The sequence below is a fragment of the Chanos chanos genome, chromosome 13 (assembly GCF_902362185.1).
Source record: "Chanos chanos chromosome 13, fChaCha1.1, whole genome shotgun sequence".
NCBI classification, from domain to species: Eukaryota; Metazoa; Chordata; class Actinopteri; order Gonorynchiformes; family Chanidae; genus Chanos; species Chanos chanos.
The window spans coordinates 15731243-15740866 of NC_044507.1; the positions used below are offsets into that span (position 1 = coordinate 15731243).

The following is a 9624-nucleotide window of genomic DNA, read 5'->3' on the forward strand; positions in this document are numbered from 1 at the left end:
GACAGAGGCTTCACGATTCTCAACTCAATATTCACAACACATTGATTATGTGATTCCACACCAAAAACAAGAGAAAACTGTTACGATTTCAAAGAGAGAGTGTGTTACAAAGCCATGTGTTCCATTCAGCCATCTTTATTTGAAAATATTTTAAAATAAAAGATTCATAAATGGTTTATAATTAAATTGTTAATTAAGTTGTAAACACTTTATAAATGATTAATAAGCAATTCTAAACAAGTTATACCTCAGTTTTCAAACATCGATTTATATTTATAACGGGAAAAGGGAACTTTATCGTAAAATATAAAACATATTACCATGAGTTGCTGGGTTTTTTCTAGAGTGATGACACGGCCTCTTATTTTGCAACAATGCAAACCAGTAAACAGCATACTTAAAATGCTTAGATGGTAGGAGGGAAGTACATCATTCACACAGACAATTACATTTATGGTACACAGATAACATTAAACTATCACAAGAATTAACAACACAACACAAAGACTACATGATGAACAATACACATACAGTTCTACTAGCCACAACAGGAAACATAAACTGAACAACAGGGAACTGGGGTTAAACAACAGTCCATTACCCCAAAGAATGCTGGGAAGCTCCACTCATCCCCCCCCCCCCTTCCCATGTCATATCAACACCCATGATAATAATGATGACGGCTGCAAATAGCATGCTGAAAATGTCAAGGTAAACAATATTGCAGCCTTAGTGTATGAATCTGGTAATTTGATATGAAAATTTAATATGCAGTAATTTGATATGCCAAATGAAACTTTTTGACTATTAAGATATGCTATTGGTAGTTAAATGCTAGTAACATATTAACAAATAAATGATGGGGCTGACAGTTATAAATGCTGTCTGATGGAGAAGACAAAAGAAGCTAAGTAACCAATGAGATCAGAGGCTTAAAGGCACAGATAAATGTGGGAACTCTATTTGGCAAACAACAGGTCAATGTCGTGCTTTTTATCTAATGGTTTATAACAGCTTATTAATTTATAAAATGTCCACTATCTAATTAATAATCTAATTATGAACCATTCGCAAACCCTTAGGGTTGTCTTATTGTATAGTGGTACCGTCTATTGTGATCGTTTTTTCTCCTGTGACGAGCACAATGTGGCTCATCACATTTTAGAGAAGAGAATATGTCTGCTGACTTCAAAGCTGGATTTCAAAGTAATGAGTAACGAGAACCCTCATAGAAATATAGTGGAGTCAAAAGTACGTTATTTGTCTTTCAGATGTCGTGGAGTGAAAGTCATAAGTTTCCAAAAAAATTGATACTCAGCTAAAGTACAGATGGTCGAAAAATGTACTTAAGTACAGTACTCCAGTAAATGTACGTCATTACTGTCCACCCCTGAATATGACACTATAGGATAAGAGAGAATATAAAGTTCTTATATAGGAGGTGAACCAGCTTATGGAGTATGGCAGCAAATAAGATTCAATGATTTTCTTGAACCATTTTAGAGACAGATTTGTTTATTACTGTATATTTATTTATATATATATATATTTATTTATTACTGTACCACAATCAAAATACAGTATCTTGTTCCTTCCATTTTAAGACCATGACAGACAAGGCATTTCCTCTCTTCACTAACTACAAACACAAAATACTTCCAAAAGCCTCTTTGTTCTCACGAGTGTGATGGTGGAAGTGCATAATGTGGTGTCTGTCAGTTCTCACTGTCATGCTGAGATCAAATTTAAGGATCTTTTCTTAGATCTGATCATGAAGTGAGGTATGAGGGATTTCTGAAATGTATGAGTGAACAGCTGTGAACTTGATTTCTAGTAATAAAGAAGAGACAAATCATATCATGTTTCTCTCATTCTCTTCATAAGCACTGCTCTTTTGGCTGATACTCAAGGACATTCCCCTTCAGAAAACTGAGAAAGAATGAAATATAGACAATTTCACAAAGATGTGGAGTTTCATTTGATCCGAAGAAATAAATGAACACTGATGCTGAACAAGCATTTTTTGAGAAAAGGGAGAGGGGTCACCTTCAGGATAAAGGTTTTGTTAATTCATGTGTTAAAGTGAAAGAGTGAAACTCTGTGTGCTTAATCACTGGAAGTGAGTAACTGAAAGAGGTATTTCAAATGTCCCTGTTGGGGAAGCTGCACCTCCGTTCCCGACCTTCGTAGACCTGGCTGCTGTTATGTGTGGCGCACTGTGCGTTCTATTTGTGTGTGTCTGGTTTCGTCTGTTTTGTTTTTTTTTCCCTCTCCCCTCTCCGCTCTCCTGACACAGGTACCCAGCTGTGGCATGAACCTCTGTCAGTCACATCTGGCCTGGTGTGGCGCCCCGCCTCCTCGCTCTGCTTGCTTGCGTGCTTTAATTTTTTTTCCCCCTCCTTGTTTTGTTGCTTTCTTTAATTTGGTTGTTGTGTTGGTGTATTGTTTTTTCTTTCTTTCTTTTTTTTTTTGTTAACTTCCCATCCGTGTGGGTTTGTGGGTGCATCCCCCTTTCGTCTGTGCGTGTCTTAATGTATCCGCTGTAGTTACCGCTGCCCACGGTGATTGTGTTCAGCTGGAACATGATGTTGGGGTGACAGGAATACAACACCGGTGTTCTCCTTTTTAAAATATAAGTGGTATTAACTGAGGACCTGGCCATTACCAGTTTGGGTGCTTTAATTTTTTTTTTTATTATAGGTGGATTCGCATCTCTGGCCTCTTTAGGACCTACAAACCTGTGTGACCTTGGTTTCAAAAGTGTTTAACCCTTTTAATAACTTCCTGGGGGTGAGATTCCCCTAGGTGGCGTTGACGACGTCAAATTTTTTATAAATTAAACAAACCCTCTGCTCCACTGGCCACACTTGGACATGATGAGCACATTCAAAAAATCTCTCAAAACTCACCTCTTTCATGTTTTTAAAACAAGTAAATATGTTCTATTTTGTATTCTGATCATTCAGAGAGGAAATATGTTTGTGAAATGGACTGAGTGAATCTAGTGCCGAAGGTGAATCAAAGTAACATGTCCTTCCTGAGAGAACCATCTGTTTTTTATAGAAGCGGTTACTTTGTCTTCACTGAAGTCGACCGAAAAAGCAGAAGTGAATGTGAGCAGTGAGGAGGTTTTTGTCATGGTGTGAATCACTGTGATATGATCTCTTTAGCAGAGTTGTCCCATGTGCCACAGTAATACACTGCAGAGTCTCTCACCTCCACATTATCAATGATCAGACTGTAATCTGTTTGGGATGAGTGCTTTGATGTGAATTTAGGAGAGGAGAATCCAGAGCCATAACCAGGAGAGCTCCAACCATGATAAGAACTTAAAACAAATTGAGGAACTGATCCTGGAACCTGTTTATACCAATGTGCACTATAATTATCAACAGTCCCCAGATTACAGTCCATAGTGACCGTCTGTCCATTACTCACTGTGAGAACAGGAGGCTTCTGTGTCACCACAGTCACACCACTAACATCTGAAAGGATAAGAGCATTTACATGTGGTTATATAACATTACCAAAACATGCTATTAGTTCCAAAGCTCTTTACTTTTATTTATCTTCTAACAACAGCAAAACAAATTACAGATATGGTCATATCTTACATGACATAGCGGTGACAAGACAGAAGAGTGTTCCCAACATGTTTGCTGAGTGTGGTTCAAACAGCTCTCACTGTCCTATTCAGAGATGATCAAGATTTGTTAACAAGGAGAAGACAGACAGCAGTATGGTGCTATAAGCATGTCAAGACATCAAGAGGGAGGAGCTACAAAAATGTGCCAATCAGAATATCACACATTTGAACATATTTGGATATAAACTCAAACACTTAAAAAGAATCAGTCTAATATTTGTTTCACAGAGTCAGGAAAAAGTCGGTTATTTAACAAATGTTCATTTGAGTCCATTGTGACCAACCAAACAAAAATGTTTTCTGTTCTCATTTACAAATCATTTATTATGGTGAGTAATTTAATCAACATTATCCAGTCATTTTAATGACTGTGAATAAGAGAGTGATAACATGGATGTCAGTACTGAGTCATGATCTCCTCAGAGTCACAGGGCCATGACCAGACTGGGTGTGTCCCTGTTCATCCTGAGAGAGAAACCATAACCTCATCATTTACATACAGCTAAAACTACTCTGATCAACCTGCAGGTGCATCCTGGGTAAGAAAGGACCAGAAATGCAGATATAACAGACATTTCTCTCACATCAGCTCAGTAAATCTCCTCTTTCAGGTCCTCCAGTGCCCTCTTATGTTCACTCACATAACTGCTGAAGAAGATACCCCTCAATTCAATTCCATGCCACTGTCATACTTTCCTCTAAAAAAATTGTGATTGTGGCTGAAAGTATCAGTAAAAATATTCCAAGAATGAAACAGAAATTAGTCAGGCAGTGTGTGTGTGTCCTTTTCACAACTACCTCAATAATTCTGATTTCTCTGAACAATTTAACTCTGGCCGCCTTTTTCAAAATACATATGTTGATTCGCAACTAACAGTAAAATATAGAAAAAAAACACAGTGAATTTGCAGAAACAGTCATTTATTTGTAAGCATTCAATCAAATTTAAACAATCACATTGCATAATTTAAATCAAAAAAATATTTCAGATTAGTTGAAAAATGGAAGGCTGTAAAAGATTTTTGTTATGGATTACAAACAAAGCAAAAATACTTGGAACTTTTATCATCTCATGCCACTGATGTCAGTTACTGCAGTCAGACTTCTTTATCTTCTTCTCAGAGGATTTGGATCCAACTGACATTTGACATGAAACCTCCTTGTCACTCTCCCACTCCGAGGTTGGAATACTCAAATAACTGCTGACTTTGAATTTCTGGTTGCTCTGTTTTTCAGCAGAACTGGTGAAAACTCCATCAGTGATTGATCTCCCACTCACTGTCCAACTGACATCAGCAAAACCCACAGAGAGGTCATTAGCCACACAAACCAGAGTGACCTTGTCTGACTTCAGCTCCTCACTGGATGGAGGGAAGAGAGTCAGAACAGGAGCTGGGAGGACAGAGTCTGTACAGAGACAGAAATTTACATCAGAAAGAAAAAATGATTCACAGAAATCAAATATAGATCAGTCAAAAAGTAAATTACAATCACTGACTTACTGCATTACTGTGATCAATTTCATTTAATGTACAGAGATAAACATTTATTGAATGGATTTATCAAGATCAGATTGATAGTTTCTACTGCAGATCATTAACAGGTATACAGGAGGGAAGAACACATCTAAGACTTCATACCAGTTAGGGGAAATAATATTCTAGCCCTCAGAATTCAAATGTCATAAAACTACAAAATCTTCCTGATAAACAATTCTGTTCAGTGATTTTTTTTTGTCTAATCCAGATAATGTAGATGCATTTTCATACAATTTTTACCTCAAGTGTTCACAAAGCTTCTATGCAGTTTTAGATTTTAAATTGTAATCTTCACATTTATAAAATCTCATGCCCAAACATTGATAATCCATCCATCCATCCATCCATCCATTTTCTCCCGCTTATCCGGGACCAGGTCGCGGTGGCAACAGGCTGAGGAGGGTCGCCCAGACATCCCTTTCCCCGGCTAAATCCACCAGCTCCTCCTGGGGGATCCCAAGGCGTTCCCAGGCCAGCCGAGATATATATTTCTCCCAACGTGTCCTGGGTCTTCCCCGGGGTCTCCTCCCAGTTGGTCGCGCCCGGAACACCTCCATAGGGAGGCGCCCAGGAGGCATCCTGACGAGATGCCCGAACCACCTCAACTGACTCCTTTCAATGCGGAGGAGCAGCGGCTCTACTCCAAGCTCCTCCCGGGTGTCCGAGCTCCTCACCCTATCAAATATTGATAATGAAATAGTTAATCAAGGACTCCACAACAATGCAATACATTTTAGTTTATGAAGAGCTTTAACATGTCTCATCAATATCGAACATGTCTGCAACAGTAGAATTCTTTCAAACTGCAGTTCAGCTCATATAAATTTAATGTTAAAATTGACTTTTATCTTAATGTTCTGAAAGATTCATGAGAATTTTGGACACTGTTATTGTTAAAGGGTAAAGAAAAGTTTCTTACCAGTGACGATGAGTTTTGTTCCCTTGCCGAATACCACAGTGATTCACTTCATATCTTCACTCATACAAAAACCTCCTCAGTTACAGATGGAAGAGGAGTGAAACTGAAACTTCTGCTTTACTTCAGCTGATCACTTTCTCCTCTGCTGTCCATGATCCACACAGAGACATCAAACTCCAATAGACCCTCTTTTACTCTTCTCTTACATGTCATTAATGTATTCGGAATTGTAGCCTGCGTTGTGTTTCTCATGTTCTTCTCACATTAGATGTGTAGAATGACTTGATATGTGCCTATATGCAGATGTCAATGATCTTAATCATTCTGACACAGACTCTTTAATGCAGCCATCAAATGTGTAATTATATTTGACAACAGCATCTAAAACATCCACTTTATTAATTATCAGTTTGTAATAAGTGTGAGACATTTTTGTTGTTTTTGTGAGAGAAAGAAAATTGATTCATACTTCAGAGACCTCCAGGTGTGATCAAATTTTAACACAGACACAAAGCTTTTCTTTTAAGCAACTGAGCAGTGGGTTCATCATCTCAGTCAAAAATCATATTTGATTGTGAATGTGTTCCCCATTCTCACAGTGAGTCCTGTATGTGTGTGAGGTGTGAGTGTGTGTGTGTGACCATCCTCTGGGATTAATGAGAAAACACACAAATGAAGGTATCTGGGGTGCTTCAACTTTGATCTTTTGTTGTGAAACTGGTTGTACAAATGGAGTAGAAATGAACTAATTCCTCTGTTTCCACACTTAATAGATACACTGTGGCACAGTTTTGAGATGTTGATTATGTAATTCTCTTCATTATAGAGGCTCTATTGTGAAGTGGACTGCAAGCAGAAGTGAATGTGAGCAGTGAGGAGGTTTTTGTCATGGTGTGAATCACTGTGATACGCTCTCCTTAGCAGAGTTGTCCCATGTGTTACAGTAATACACTGCAGAGTCTCCCACCTCCACATTACTGATTATTAACTGATAGTCTGTGGATGATTGGGCTTTAGATGTGAATCGGCTGGAGGGAAAATTCTCTCCATATTTATCAGGGGAGCTGTGAGAGTGGTAAAATCTCAACACAAACTCTGGACCCTCTGGATGAACTTGTTTGTACCAACTAACATACTGATTCTCATCCTTTGCAATGTTGCAGTTCAGGGTGGCAGTGTTTCCCTTAGTTAATGTTAGTTCTGGAGGACTCTGTGTCAGAACTTTCTGACAACTGATGCCTGCAAAAGAACAAAAAATGATGATGATAATGATGATGATGAAAAGCGAGATGTTGAAATATTATAAAAACTCCTCTAACTTACTTGACAGAGCAGTAATCAAAATGTAGAATATGCCCAACATGTTGTCTCTCTTTGGTCTGAATCACTCTTCTACTGCTAAGACACATACAGTGCAGGAGACCATGAGCTGAACACAAATTAAATATCCTCCCATATGACAGAGAGAGAGAGAAAAAAGGAAGGAAGGGTAATGTGTTATCAACCAATAGGATGTCTTACTGCTTGAGGAAAGAACAGAGGGCGTGTTTTCTCCGATCATTTTTTCCCACCTTGCATATTTACATGTCATCCTGATGAGAATGTTAAATCTAACGAAAGCACTGTCACAGTGAAGAAATTACAGTAGAAAAGTGGGAGGGTTTGTGCTCTGTTTGAAGCGTGTGTGCATGTTTTCCTTTTTGGAGCATACTCATATGGGAGGTGAAGGGAGCAGTTAGGAGAGGGACGGTCATCATTATTAGCCAACAGAATGCATGATTTGTTAATGGACATCAGCTATTTGATTTGGTCTTATTCTTTTTCATTTGCCAAAATAATAGTATCAGTTGACAAATGTTGTGTAGTAATTTTGGACAGGTCTTGTCATTCATTTAATTTCATGTCTTAAAACTGGAGAACACCACTGCTTTCTGTGTAACAGAATATTTGAAACTATGAGACAAATGACATTACTTGGCCTAGCTGTGATAAAATGACATAAATAGTGAATAATGTCAAAAGAAGTATTAGCCTCAGAGATAAGATGAATTAGGCTGAGTAATTAAGGTAGGGGACCCCTTCCACAAGGTTAAATAAACTTTTCTAAAGGATGATTTAGCTCCTCTGTAGGACTGTACATTTCCTATAAAGGATAGGATGGGATAGTTCCATATGGACTTCTCATAATTTATGCTGATTTTTTTTTTGAAGAAACTACAATACATCAGTACAAATTACAATCTGCTAATGTACTCCTTTTCACACGAATGTCTATTGTCCTTTCCTACACCACCTTTGTCCCCTCCATTCTTCAGAAAGAAAAACATACTAGCAGGGATGTAGACCCAAACAACTCTTTTCTTTAGGCCTGAATAATGCATCAAATTAAAAGACACTTATTTACTCTGAGAATGAGTGGTCAAACAGACTGTGAAATTGAAGGGAAGATTTTGCTGCTTCTGTACAGAGCTGACAGAGGTTTCATTGAGAGTTAAGATATTCAGCACAGTTCTTCACCTGTCTGTTTCATGAAGTGCTGAAAGCAGAAGTGAATGTGAGCAGTGAGGAGGTTTTTGTCATGGTGTGAATCACTGTGATACGTGCTCAGAAGCAGAGCTGTCCCATGTCTGACAGTAATACACTGCAGAGTCTCCCACCTCCACATTATTAATGATCAGACTGTAATCTGATTGGGATGAGTGTTTTGATGTGAATTTAGGAGAGGAGAAACCAGAGCCATATTGGGGAGAGCTCCAGTCATGACGGAATATTAACACATACTGAGGAACTGATCCTGGAACCTGTTTGTACCAGCGTACAGCATCATTAGTAACAGTCCCCAGATTACAGTCCATAGTGACCGTCTGTTCTTTACTCACTGTGAGAACGGGAGGCTTCTGTGTCACCACAGTCACACCACTGACACCTGAGAAAAAAAATGAGCATTTTCATGGGTATTACTTGAGCATGGAACATTAAAGATGGCTTTAAAAACTTTTCTTTCTTTTTGGATTGCGATGTTAAATAAATGAATTATCAAATAAATGAAATAACGGTTGACTGCATCTTACACGTCATTGCAGTGACCTGAGTGCAGAGTGTTCCCAACATTATAGCAGAACGTGGTCTAAACTGTCTTGTTGAGAGAAGATCAGTATTGGAGAACGAGGAGAAGAGAGACAGCGCCATTGTCCTATAAGAGAGCTATCCAAAGGGTGGAGCTTTAAAAATGTGCCAATCAGAATATCACACGCATCAATATGCCTCAACATGTTTCATTTACAACAATTATAATCGATGTTTAACATAATGGATTAAGTGGACCGGGCAATTCGACAAGTTCCACGGCTATATAAAAAAGTAAACATCAAAAGTCATTTGTCATAATCTGTGTATCCACTAAATTCACACTTCATGAATTTGAGTGATAACATGGACTGGGTGTATCCCTGTTCATCCTGAGAGAGAAACCATAACCTCATCATTTACATACAGCTAAAACTACTCTGATCAAACTGCAG

At 38.3% G+C, this 9624-nt stretch overlaps 1 pseudogene; it reads right to left on the reverse strand.

Moving 5' to 3' along the window:
* Nucleotides 1-4639: 4639 nt before the first annotated feature.
* Nucleotides 4640-9214, reverse strand: LOC115827026 (immunoglobulin lambda-1 light chain-like; annotated as a pseudogene).
* Between the last annotated feature and the right edge of the window lie 410 nt (nt 9215-9624).